The sequence below is a fragment of the Erpetoichthys calabaricus genome, chromosome 7 (genome assembly GCF_900747795.2).
Source record: "Erpetoichthys calabaricus chromosome 7, fErpCal1.3, whole genome shotgun sequence".
NCBI classification, from domain to species: domain Eukaryota; kingdom Metazoa; phylum Chordata; class Cladistia; order Polypteriformes; family Polypteridae; genus Erpetoichthys; species Erpetoichthys calabaricus.
In genome coordinates, this window is record NC_041400.2 from 29425515 (window position 1) to 29439852 (window position 14338).

At 41.1% G+C, this 14338-nt stretch overlaps 1 protein-coding gene across 2 annotated transcripts in view; it reads left to right on the top strand.

The window, feature by feature from the left end:
* Nucleotides 1-14338, top strand: part of cdc42se2 (CDC42 small effector 2) — a 101474-nt gene that overhangs the window by 37923 nt on the left and 49213 nt on the right. Inside the window, exon 1 of one of the 2 annotated variants that reach the window (XM_051930079.1) lies at nt 5291-5426. The exons of the other annotated variant lie outside the window; for it this stretch is intronic. The gene's annotated coding sequence lies outside the window, so the exon portion shown is untranslated. Of the gene's footprint in view, nt 1-5290; nt 5427-14338 lie in introns of those variants that run through there. 2 annotated transcript variants of the gene reach the window in all.

Consider the following 14338-nt stretch of genomic DNA (forward strand, 5'->3'; position numbering starts at 1 on the left):
GATTATATATATGTATATGTAATCTATATGCATACAGTGGTGTGAAAAACTATTTGCCCCCTTCCTGATTTCTTATTCTTTTGCATGTTTGTCACACAAAATGTTTCTGATCATTAAACACATTTAACCATTAGTCAAATATAACACAAGTAAACACAAAATGCAGTTTTTAAATGATGGTTTTTATTATTTAGGGAGAAAAAAATCCAAACCTACATGGCCCTGTGTGAAAAAGTAATTGCCCCCTTGTTAAAAAATAACCTAACTGTGGTGTATCACACCTGAGTTCAATTTCCGTAGCCACCCCCAGGCCTGATTACTGCCACACCTGTTTCAATCAAGAAATCACTTAAATAGGAGCTGCCTGACACAGAGAAGTAGACCAAAAGCACCTCAAAAGCTAGACATCATGCCAAGATCCAAAGAAATTCAGGAACAAATGAGAACAGAAGTAATTGAGATCTATCAGTCTGGTAAAGGTTATAAAACCATTTCTAAAGCTTTGGGACTCCAGCGAACCACAGTGAGAGCCATTATCCACAAATGGCAAAAACATGAAACAGTGGTGAACCTTCCCAGGAGTGGCCGGCCGACCAAAATTACCCCAAGAGCGCAGAGACGACTCATCCGAGAGGTCACAAAAGACCCCAGGACAACGTCTAAAGAACTGCAGGCCTCACTTGCCTCAATTAAGGTCAGTGTTCACGACTCCACCATAAGAAAGAGACTGGGCAAAAACGGCCTGCATGGCAGATTTCCAAGACGCAAACCACTGTTAAGCAAAAAGAACATTAGGGCTCGTCTCAATTTTGCTAAGAAACATCTCAATGATTGCCAAGACTTTTGGGAAAATACCTTGTGGACTGATGAGACAAAAGTTGAACTTTTTGGAAGGCAAATGTCCCGTTACATCTGGCGTAAAAGGAACACAGCATTTCAGAAAAAGAACATCATACCAACAGTAAAATATGGTGGTGGTAGTGTGATGGTCTGGGGTTGTTTTGCTGCTTCAGGACCTGGAAGGCTTGCTGTGATAGATGGAACCATGAATTCTACTGTCTACCAAAAAATCCTGAAGGAGAATGTCCGGCCATCTGTTCGTCAACTCAAGCTGAAGCGATCTTGGGTGCTGCAACAGGACAATGACCCAAAACACACCAGCAAATCCACCTCTGAATGGCTGAAGAAAAACAAAATGAAGACTTTGGAGTGGCCTAGTCAAAGTCCTGACCTGAATCCAATTGAGATGCTATGGCATGACCTTAAAAAGGCGGTTCATGCTAGAAAACCCTCAAATAAAGCTGAATTACAACAATTTTGCAAAGATGAGTGGGCCAAAATTCCTCCAGAGCGCTGTAAAAGACTCATTGCAAGTTATCGCAAACGCTTGATTGCAGTTATTGCTGCTAAGGGTGGCCCAACCAGTTATTAGGTTCAGGGGGCAATTACTTTTTCACACAGGGCCATGTAGGTTTGGATTTTTTTTTCTCCCTAAATAATAAAAACCACCATTTACAAACTGCATTTTGTGTTTACTTGTGTTATATTTGACTAATGGTTAAATGTGTTTGATGATCAGAAATATTTTGTGTGACAAACATGCAAAAGAATAAGAAATCAGGAAGGGGGCAAATAGTTTTTCACACCACTGTATATACTCTATATATAACAACAATAACGTCTACATACCACACATTGAGCCAGCTCATGCAAAGACATGAATGTTTTTATTTTTAGCTTTGTTGTCTGTAGTAAAATAAAATAATAGTACTATGTTTTGGAGGCTTCTTAAATGATTGGGTGTCCCTCTTTAAAGTCTGAAACTGCAAATGTATAATTAAAAAATGTTGGAGCAAAGTTTAGGTGGGGTAGCCCTGTTCAAATCAAGCAGACACACATGTAAATGTAAACTATTTCAGAGGGCGGGGTAAGGGTCCCCTTTCAAAGTCTGTAGATGTGTGAAAAAGCTCATGGGGGACTTGTTAAATTTAATCTGCTTTTAGCTCCACTTGGTTTGGATCAGAGAACACCACTTCCAACTGCTCTTCTCTCTCCCTGCCTTTTTGCTTCTGGCTGAGCAATACCTACACTCACAGCCACAGCATCTGGCACCAGCACTGAAGGTTTATATTATGCTTGCTGACCATTGAGCTTTTCATCTTTCTTGAACTTTGCCAAACTTTCTCTTTCCAATTTGCACCTCACTGTACACTACAAACATGATTACATCTGTTTTTTCCAGTCCAAGACACTGCCTGTTCTTCAGTTGTCTGTCCACCCTATTGGCTAGTGCAACTGTCAATTGCTTCTGCTGCATCCCTCATTTGCATAAAGTAATCTCTAAGTGCAGCACATAGCATGTAATTTAACATAATATTAATAAATGTCAACAAACTAAAAGAATAGTGTCTGCTAAGGCACAACACAATCCCCAGTACACCAAACAAATACAAAAACACACTCTTCTTTGCACCACCACTCCTCCTCCAAGCTTTGTCCTCCTCCTCCCGACTCTGGCCATTGAGTGGTGGCTGCTGGCCCCTTTTATAGTCCACCCGGAAGTGCTCCAGGTGGTTGACTGCTGAGTTCCTGCTGCACTTCCAGGTGTGGCGAATATACTGCCCATACGGGTTCCGGAGTCCCAGCTGCAGGACCCCCTGGTGGTGCCTCCGGGACCCAACAGGAATGCACCCAACTCCAATTCCCATTGAGCCCTGTGGGAAACCAAGGCACCGCTCCAACCCAGGGGGGCGGCCATCTAGCATCTATGGGGAGGTATTGCACAGTCCATGGCTGCTCCCCCTGAACATATAACGAAGGGGTGGGAACTCCGGCCATCAGCCACAGCTCAGCTCAGTGTACTGGGCTTCCCATAGTCCTTTTATAGCCCCTGACCCGGAAATGGTTCCTGGCCAAACCCACTAGTCTGTTTTCCTTCCGGGTCAGGGCAAACAGTCTTTCTTCAGCCCGGGAGCACGTCGTTTCTTCCTGTCACGTGGTGATGACGCACTCCCGGGTTATAGGGCACGTAAGGGCCCACAGCGACTCCTGGCGGCCCCCAAGGTATCCAGCAAGGCTGTGTAACGACACTACAAAGTCCATGAGGCCCTGCTGGAACTCGGGGCACGAATATGCTGTCCGGAGGGCTCCTCCTAGCGGCCTGGGGGTGAGGGCCGGACTGGGAAGCCGGCAATCCTCCACAATATATAATAATATATAAAATATAATTTTAAAATACATACCGATAAACCTGATATATAAAAGTGCAACAAATAAAGAAAGTATTATTTATCACCACAGTAGCAGCTCTGGCAGTTCAGTTTTATTGAGATTCATTTGCCATAGGTTTGCTTTTACTCAAACATTGACATCACTGAGATGTGCTAGTCACTGATAATTTAGGGCAGGTTGCTCAGGATCAGTAGAGTAGTTGGCAGGATTTGAAAATGAGGTGATAATCTAATTTTCTATCTTGAAGACTCTGCACAAATTCCCTAAACAGGTCAGCTTAGGCATTGAAATTCATTAGTAACATGAAATCCCCAGTGCAGATGGCTGGGGGTGAGGGATCCGTGTACGCTTGGTGATGGTCGATTACAATATCATTTTAAATTCTGTTTCATTGTAGCATGTAGCCTCGAAGCACTTGGCTGTGAGTCTGCGTATTTATTGTGAGAGATTGCTCCCAGAAATGTCAGTTCTAATTGTGTGATTTTTTTTTTTTTTTTTTTTAATGGAGCGGAGTTTGAGTCTCATCTTATAAACCAATGAAGCTGCTTTAAAAGATGGTTTGCTGTGACTGCTCCAGTGGTGTATTGTCTCATATGTGCTTCTACCTTGCCAATTATATGGCTGAAAATATCTCATTTGACCATGAGTGAGCATATATTTTCAAAGCCTTGATCTATAATTAGAGGTGCTTTTATGTCTCTGTTTGGGAATTCACTCTGATATCACGCCTCCTTGAAAAGCCAGCACTTGAATCTCGCCCTTCAATTTTTTTTTTTTTTTAACATTTTTGTTTCCCACTGGACCAACACACTTCTGGAGTGCTTCTAACAATCTCTTTGTTTCTGTTCTGAGGAGTTTTTGTAACAAAGCCATGACAATCACTGAATCTTCACAGGCTATGAAAGCACTGTATAGATAATGAGATCATGTAGCACTGCGTTGTGAAAAAGAGTACCGTGAAGAAGAATCTGCTGTACCATGTATTGCTGAAACCATGTAAGTAGTTGGCAAATATTGAGTCCAGACTCTTGGAGTCTTTCTGTGTGTAGTTTGCTGTGTCTATAGCTGTCTCATCAGCTTTATGTTTCTCTTAACATGGACTAGCATCCTTGTGAAGGTTGATTTCTACTTTGTGCCCATTACTACCGGGCCAGCTTTTGCTGCCAAAGATCCTGAAGTTACAGTAATGCTCGTTAGAGGTAAGATATATGAAAGTTGGTGGTTTTAGGGCTAGTGCAATGGAGGAGTATGATTATTTACATTTTATTATTCCCATGTCTGACAAATCATAAGTGGGCCCTTTTGTTTCTGTGTTTCAGCAGTTTGAACATTGGCAGGTCAAGTATCTCACCCAGGGTTGCATAGTCAGAGTGTGGTGACAATTAAATGAGCAACTTTACAGCTGAACACCTTAGCTGGTAGTCCTAACTGGTTATAGAGTAGGCCATTATAGTTTTGGAACATCTTAGATATTCACAGCCTGCTCAGCGGTGATTATTAGGTTTAAAGCCACAAGCCCTTGGCATCATTCTTGTTGTACCTTTGCCCTTATGCTTGCATGCATATGCATACACACACAAATGCACTTGTATACTTTGAAGCTCTCACGGCTGGATGTCAGCAGTACTATCAGTTAAGACCACATCCTCTGTTCAAATGCAGATTTGTGCCTGTGGAGAAGCAGGATTGGATGAAGGAAGCACTTTGCATGTGCTGGGAGGTTGTCTGCATATCAGAGATAAAAGACACTTTTGTGTACAACTTCCCCCCCACCAACATTTCTGAAAGACTGACTCTGCAGCTGTGGCCCTGGCAACAGGTCCTGAGAGCAAAGAATGAGGACTGGCTTGCACGGACAAGACTGGGATTGTTATGTTCCAGGCGTCTACTGAACCTTGAAGCCTTGATACATTTTGGGAGTTAAACAGGAAAATTTGGAGGTAGAATCAACTAGGAGGGCATTGTGCATTCTAATATGGTATCCATGTTTAGCTTTTTTATTTTTTTAAGAATTCTGCTACTGTATTACATTAAAAAATATTTTTATGTTGCCTTACAGCAACATGGAATTTCTGAATGAATGTCTTGTCAGGTCTGCTGCTATTCTGGATGAATGACTTGCAGCATGGCTTTCTACCGTGGGAAAGCTTTAAATCTGACACAAGTGGGATCATCTTACCACATGCATGCCTCAGGTGATGTTACCCTATCCATATTGATACAGAGAAAGAAGTAACTGCCACATAAAATGTTTGTGGTCTTTGCTGAAAAGTGCATGGTTTCCACAGACTGACACCATATTGCATTTAAAGGCAACCCAGGAATGCATACAACGTAAGAGAAGTGAGCAGAGCTTGCAGAAGTGACTTAATAAATAAAGCGAAACAAAAGGAAGAAAAGAAGTTGTGCCCATTTTTCACTACATCAGCTACTGCTTCTCCATTTATGTCAGCGGAATAGCAGATCCAAAGGCATTACTTAACAAATAGTTTGTGCCCGGTGATCTGTAACAGAGATGGCAGGGAGGACCTTAGGAGGATAGTGGATTTAACCTTGAAGTGGTTAACTTTGCGGTTTTAGATGGACTCAGAGTTGTACCCTGTTGGCATTGACATAGTGGGAGGGAGTGTGCAAGACATGGTTGCAGGTATTGTGAGATTGTACTTTGCCTTGGCACTGTGTAAAGATTGGCTGGTTGCTCATTTGTACTGCCTGTCAGCTTAGTACAGAGTTGGCAGAACGTTATTTGTGGCAGTACTTTGGCTGATGATGTAAGGCAAACTGTCAACTGGACTTCTGTCAGTGATGAATGTCACTGCACTTATTTCTCCCAATAGGCTGTGTGGCTCTCCTTGCTCTAGAAGTCTGCTTTCTTTTCATTGATATATAAATTCCTTGAAACTTTTCAGGAGTAGTGTACAGGTGATTTACTGCTTTTCAGTATGCTGAATGACCTCCCAATCTCTGTAACTGGAATGTTCACAGCTTTGCTGCTTTTCTTTTAGAGCTGCTGATTAATTACTGTTAACATGTGCAATTAATACATTAAATATTTCTGTAATTAAACTTTTTAATGCAACCCCTAAATGCGTTAATTTAATTTGGTCAATTTGACCACACTTCAAACTTAATCAACAGTGCCAAATGAAACCAAGTCTATTAATAGCACTTGGTCATTTTCAGTTTTGCTTCTTGATAATAGTCTTCTAACATAAAATACAATATACCGTATTGATTCAGTAAGGAATGTCATTTTTGTACACATGGTTTTATCCATACACAAGTTTTTTAAAGTGCAGAGAATAACATCAGGACAGTTAAAATCAAACCAGTTATAGAAGCAGAGTGAATGAGTTTCATTTTCATGTTGCACTGACTTTGCAGATGGACAAGCAATGTGCGCTGAGTCAGATTGCGCGCCAGTGCCATCCTTGCCATTGTTCTATGTAAACACTAGGGGGCTCCGCCCCCTGCTCGCTTCGCTCGCCAACCCCTGGCGTTGGGGCATGACAAAGAGTGAGATGTATGAATGAGATATAGAATAGTGTGGAGGTGTGGATGATGCATATAGAAAGCAAAAAAATACAGTGTTTGGCACAGAGTAATGGTTTATTGGAATATTTCTTTGTACACAACATTAGTAGTAAAGATGGTGTCCTGTCCTTGAATGAGTCTTCCTTGGCATGGAGCATTTATAACTTTAACTGTAACGTCAGATGAACGGCGAACACGTGAGAAGGCAACATAAAGTTGTCCATGTCCAAAAATGGGCTCAGAGAGGTAGATGCCAACCTTGTCTATGGTTTGTCCTTGTGATTTGTTGATGGTCATGGCAAATGTAGGTTTAATGGGGAACTGTCGGCGTTTCAATGTAAAAGGTAATTCTAGGTCAGAACTCGTAAGGTCAATTCTAGGAATGAGAACAGTATTGTTAGCATGTGATCCTGTAAGAACTGTTGCTTGAATAACATTGTGTGTCATGGTGTTGACGACTAAACGTGTGCCATTGCATAAACCCTGTTTAGTGTTAAGGTTTCTTAATAGCATGATTATTGTTCCGTTTTTAAGGTTAAGATTGTGTTGTGGTAATCCGGCTGGGTTAATAGTGTTCAAATATTCTAAGGGGAAATTTAGATGTTCATTGTCGTCATCAGAGTCAACTTTGTCAAAGCTTAGATAGAGCCGTGCCTCTCCAGGAAGTAATGAAATGACCTGGTTATTAATGTGATCAACATTAATATTTTTTTGGACATAATATAGTGCGTTGTGTTAAAAGGGGCATTTGGTCTAATGAGACCGCTGTTCCAAATATCTCCATAAGTAAGTCGTCGCAGATGAAGGGTTGAGGAATTGTAATAATATCTGGGTGAAGTCCATCTGTATTGGTGAGTGTACAGTGTTCTAGTTGTAATAACCAATTGTTATATTCGGGATCTGGAAATCGCATGTTTTGTACAAAGTGTATCTTTAGAAAGCAAAGCCAATTGTTCGCGTAACATTTTTTGTTCCGCGGTTTTAGAAGCGCGCCGAGGTGAATTTTTTTGTTTGATGCGGGTTCGTGTTTGTGGTCCCGTTACTCGAGCCGTCTAGTTTTGTATCCGTGATCGTGAATTGATGACTTGTTTGATCTTTATCGTTAGGAATATGGATAAGTAATAAGTAGGATCGAACTCACTGTTCGTTTCTTCGTATTATCACCAATCAGGTCTCGCGCCTGTATATGTATTGTAGTTCGGTCTCGTGTTGTTTATATGACGTCGTCGCGTATTTTAAGGTGGACTGAATAATAGCTGAGCGCACGGCATGTGGAGCAATAGGTAAGCACTGTCTAAAATCTACTCCTAATAAAAGTACCTTCACTCCAAAGGGAATATTATTATTCATCAACGCAATGCCAATTGTTCGCGTATTTTAAGGTGGACTGAACAATAGCTGAGCGCATTGTAAGTGGAGTAATAGTTAAGCACTGTCTAAAATCTCCTCCTAATAAAAGTACCTTTCCCGCAAAGGGAATATTATTATTCATCAACGTTTGTAGAAGTTTATCAATGGTGTTGAGTAAGTGACTGGATGCCATTGTACATTCATCTATAATTAATAGTGTGGCAAGACGGATGTCACGTGCATTGTTACTGTGCATTGTCATAGTGGATACCGATGTTTCTGTGATTGGGACCGGTATTTGGAATAAGGAGTGACATGTGTTTTTGGAGCCGAGACATTTGTTCTTCCGCGGTTTCAGAAGCGCTTTGTAGGTGCCGACGTGATTTGTGCATATTTGCGTTCTTGATTTGTTTCAGGGTGCACTGTTCCAATGCGATGTAATATTTGTCCACATACGCGAAAGCAGTATGGGTCATTGCCTTTTGGTGACCTGATATTTACTCCGGTAGATGCAAAATCAAATGAACTATTGTAGGATGTAATGCAGATGCGCCGCTGTGTATTTTGTTGTTTCATGCGGGTTCGTGTGTTTGGTCCCGTTATCCGAGCCGAATCGTTTTGTACCCGTGAGCGTGTATTCATGACTTGTTTGTTCCTCAGCATGCGAAATATGGATAAGTAATAAGGAGGATCGCACTCACTGTTAATATGGAGCCTTTTCTGCAGTTGAACGGTTAATAGTGCTTTATTGTAAGGAGATCCACCTATGCTGCCTAGTGTGAAGGTGTTGAGATGACGTATGTTTAATATGGACGGTTCCTTTAGAAATGGGGCTTTGGGTGTCACTTCTTATTGATGTTAGTGTGTTTGTGGGTCTGATTCGTCGTTGTTGTGAACGTTTCGTGTGCCATGTCTCGTCTCTAATGGGCCTGGCGTGGCGGTCACAGCTTCTTTTTTTTGGTGCGTTAGGAGCTTGTTAAATCCTCCTGTTTGTGTGGGTCCCGTTTCGTGTGCAATGGGATTCGTGCGGCGCTGTGTGCTTTTGCGGGGGGTGGAGGATTGGTGGGGCGCGAGCGTCTTCTTTCTTTTTGTGTGCCAGGGGCTTGTTGAATCCTCCTCTTTGTGTGTGTCCTGTCCGTTGCTTGTAGGGTGAGTGGGGTGGTTTTGGGTTCTTTTTTTTTGTGTGCCAGGGGCTTGTTGAATCGTCCTCTTTGTGTGTGTCCCGTCCGGTGCCTGTAGGGGGGGGGGGGCTTGCAGGTGGGCGCGAGCGGCTTCTTTTTTTTTGTGTGCTAGTTTCGTGTGCAATGGGTTTCGTGCGGCGCTGTGCGTCGCCTGCGTTTGACTCCTTATTTCTGTGCTGACTCCTTTTTTCTGTGGTCGCGGGGCCTCATTTCTTTGACTCCTTTTTTCTGTGCTCACTCCTTTTTTCTGTGGTCGCGGCCGCCTCTCGCGGAGCCTCATTTCTTGGGGCGCCTGCACAGTACGTCTTTTTGCGGCGTCGCGGGGCCTCATTTCTTTCACTCCCTTTTTCTGTGCTCACTCCTTTTTTCTGTGGTCGCGGCCACCTCTCGCGGAGCCTCATTTCTTGGGGCACCTGCGCAGTAAGTCCGCCTCTCGCGGAGCCTCATTTCTTGGGGCGCCTGCGCAGTACGTCTTTTTGCGGCTACGGCCCATGGCCGGATGTCCCTGCGTCCATCCGGTTTAGCATTCTCGGTTAGTAATATGGATATTGAGCATATTAAACATAGTCACATTGCACAGTGTAGTGGAACATCCAGAACAAGACACTACACACAGTATGTCTGCTAATGCAAGTTCACCCTTGAAACGCAAGAGGCTGTTAAGATATACGTGTGAGTAAGAGGCAGAATGTCAGTGGGTCACCCCTGTCCCTGGTGATGAAAACGCTTGCTGTGGAACTTTTTCAGTTGCCTGTGGAGGAATATCTGACCTGAAACAGCATGGTGCAAATGCTACCTACAGTCATATGAAAAAGTTTGGGAACCCCTCTTAATTCTTTGGATTTTTGTTTGTCATTGGCTGAGCTTTCAAAGTAGCAACTTCCTTTTAATATATGACATGCCTTATGGAAACAGTAGTATTTCAGCAGTGATATTGTTTATTGGATTAACAGAAAATATGCAATATGCATCATAACAAAATTAGACAGGACAATAAATGTCAGAGATATTACATCAATACTTAGTTGAGCTTCCTTTTGCAAATATAACTGCCTCTAGATGCCTCCTATAGCCTTTGAGGAGTGTCTGGATTCTGGATGGAGGTATTTTTGACCATTCTTCCATACAAAATCTCTCCAGTTCAGTTAAATTTGATGGCTGCTGAGCATGGACAGTCTGCTTCAAATCATCCCATAGATTTTCTATGATATTCAAGTCAGGGGACTGTGACGGCCATTCCAGAACATTGTACTTCTCCCTCTGCATGAATGCCTTTGTAGATTTGAACTGTGTTTTGGGTCATTGGTTTATTGGAATATCCAACCCCTGCGTAACTTCAACTTTGTGACTGATGCTTGAACATTATCCTGAAGAATTTGTTGATATTGGGTTGAATTCATCCGACCTTCAACTTTAACAAGGGCCCAGGCCCTGAACTAGCCACACAGAATGATGGACCCTCTACCAAATTTGACAGTAGGTAGCAGGTGTTTTTCTTGGAATGCGGTGTTCTTCTTCCGCCATGCAAAGCGCTTTTTGTTATGATCTAATAACGCAATTTTTGTCGCATCAGTCCAAAGCACTTTGTTCCAAAATGAATTTGGCTTGTCTAAATGAGCATTTGCATACAACAAGTGACTCTGTTTGTGGCGTGAGTGCAGAAAGGGCTTCTTTTTCATCACCTTGCCATACAGGTGTTCTTTGTGCAAATTGCGCTGAATTGTAGAACAATGTACAGATGCACCATCTGCAGCAAGATGTTCTTGCAGGTTCTTTGAAGGTGATCTGTGGGTTGTCTGTAACCATTCTCACAATCCTGCGCATATCCCGCTCCTGTATATTTCTTGACCTTCCAGACCTGCTGGGTTTAACAGCAACTGTGCCTGTGGCCTTCCATTTCCTGATTACATTCCTTACAGTTGAAACTGACAGTTTAAACCTATGAGATAGCTTTTTGTAGCCTTCCCTGAAACCAAGATACTGAACAATCTTTATTTTCAGATCGTTTGAGAGTTGCTTTGAGGATCCCATGCCGTTAACTCTTCAGAGGAGAGTCAAAGGGAAGCACAACTTGCAATTGACCACCTTAAATACTTTTTCTCATGATTGGACACACCTGTCTATGAAGTTCAAGGCTTAACGAGCTAATCCAACCAATTTGGTGTTGCAAGTAATCAGCATTGAGCAGTGACAGGCATTCAAATCAGCAAAATTACAAGGGGACCCAAATTTTTGCACAGCCAGTTTTTCACATTTGATTTAATTTCATACAACTAAATACTGCTTCACTAAAAGTCTTTGTTCGGAAAACACCCCAGTACTCAGATGTGCCTAGGAAATGAAAGACACACCACTGTTATCTTTTTGTTGAAAGTAGAGTAAATTATTATGCAGGCTGAGAGGGGTTCCCAAACTTTTTCATATGACTGTATGTTCATGTAGCTAAAGAGCAGATGACACACTGATTTCTGATTTCTTATACGTCACTCACACTTGCCCAAAATCAGACATAGTATGTCGTTGTTGTTTAATTGTATGTCAGCCTCTGTTATACCGGAACTGATAAAACTAGGCAATAATCAGTGCAAATTAATCATTCTAATATTTCCATCCATTTGGGCAGAAGGCTAAGATAGTTAGACTTATTTTATAATTCATAAATGATACATTCTTTGACAACGTACAGTTTAAAACATCTAAAAAAATAACAAGATCAGACACCAATTTATAAGTTTTTTTCTAGTCAATTCTTTTCTGTATAAAAGCCTAATTGTGTAATTTTTTGTGCAATTGTTAGTGCTGTTGGTATGTTTTATTGCAACACAGCAGTCCAAACCATATGCTTTGGTTTTCCTGAGTATAATAGCAACCCCCAGAAATGGTTTTGGGTGGTGTTCCTGTTACATCAATAAACTGAAATAATTTATTATGCATAGGCAAGTGATTGTTAAAATTGTTTTTTTTTTTTTTTTTTAGAAATTATTCTCAAGTTATTTCTCCTTTAAAGGAAAATATTATTGTGCTTGAAAGAAATAAAAGTTGCTATTAATATGCAGTTAATTTTGAATGAAAGTTTTAATTGTTTAATCGCGATTACATTTTTTTAATTGAATAGTTGCCCTAGTTTCCTTATAAGTAAAGTGTATACTCCCCAAAATGTATTAAGAACAAACTCAAAAATGTAAGGTCTGTTACTGTGATCTCTGAAGTCAGTACCTCTGGGCTGCCAGGAGTGCCACGCTGCTCCATGACACTTTAAAACCCTGCACAACACCCAAAAATTGTCTTGGTTGTGTGACACCACTTAGCAGTGCAGCATACTTTAGGGCAGTTGTCCACTGTGAGATAGTGCTCTCTGGTAGATAAGCTGAACACAGTTTTGGAAGGAAAACAGGCAGTAGCTAGTAGGAGCAATTTACAAACTTATTTATTACTGTAACATCCAGCCCTCATTTGCTTTAAACTTGGGCTGGTTCATGGGTACTTAATTCTGTTCTTGGCATCCCCACCACAATAACTCAAATGCACTGGTTCCTGTTCTTTCATCTAACAGTAAACACTATTAAATGACTTGTTCTTTTTATAGGCGTGTCTCCATTTGTAGAAATACTGCAAGTAGAAGGCATCCTTTCTTTAATAAAATAAAATCTCACCTTTTTGTCCAGCAAATATATTCAGTATTCAATCCCCATCTCATTCGCTGATTAACTTAAGTACTGAAAGTACCGTACTTTCCATTAGGTGATAAGTCAAACTTTCAGCCAATTAAAGTCATTTAAAGATATTTACTGTTCATGAGCAGCACAAAATATTCAGTTTTAATTAATACATAATCAACGATAAATATATTTTCACACACATTTATATGTGTGTGGGTGTGTATGTATGTATATGTGTACATGTATATATATTTGTTTCTGGCACAGTGTGGATACTTGCTGAGAAATATAATATGGATGCCCTTAACACACCATTAATAATGTAACACCTTGCTTTTTGGACATGCCACTTTTCTGACTTGGTTGACCTGGTTTATTTTAGTCTTGGACAATTTTGCTTTCTTTGTCATCTACTCTTTCGCTCCCTTCTACTCTATCCATGTTCTTTCTCCTTTACTTCATTCTCACCTTCTCTTTCCTTCTCAAAACTTCCTCCCCTCCTTCCACCACCCCCCAAATCCCACACTACTCACTATGCGGCACCCCATTCGCACAGATTGCCCATCTAATGGGGTAACCAAGTATACATTTTAAATATTGTGCAGCTACCAGCAAGACAAGGTTATGTGCTCCTCTAGTATATAGTACAAGCAAATAATATAAAAAAAAAACTTAATATAAACCTGGGCTACATTACTCTTAAATCTAGCACAAATGTTGGAACATTCTGGAAAGTAACCCAGTACAATTGTATAATTATGACCATCCCCCTTAACGCATTTATTGGAGAAATATGTGTTTATGATTCCCAAATAAGTAAAGTGTGCCTGTTTGCAATAAAGAGTACAAATACAAGGTTAAATTATTTATATAAAATGATGAGAAGAAATGTTGACAATTATGAATTAGAAATACAATACATATTACAATTTACCATCCCATTCGTACAAGCACCTCCTTGAAGGGAAATTAAAAAGTTCCATTGTTTTAGTGAGTGGAAGGGGCAGGTGAACGGGAATTCCAAGTGATGTTTCCAGATAATACTCCGCCTTCTCACAGGCTGCTTCATTGTCTTTTTATTTGTTTTCGTTTGAGTCTTATGCTATATGTCAATGGTGTGTACCCTGTTATGATCAACTAGCCTTTTGTTTGATTGGTGAGAAATCAGAATTGCAATAAATAATGAATTTGTTTTTGTGCTCACTAATCACCATGGTCCAGTGTCTGCCTTGAGTGCAAGATACGCCTTTGTCGAAGGAGAGATGCTTTGTGATCTGACTTGGTTTTCTTCTCTCAATGGAGAAAATCACTGTGGACTTCAGGAGGGTGGCATGCCCCTTTGACATCAATGTAGGGATGGATGGCAGCTCTGGGATTCTTCTT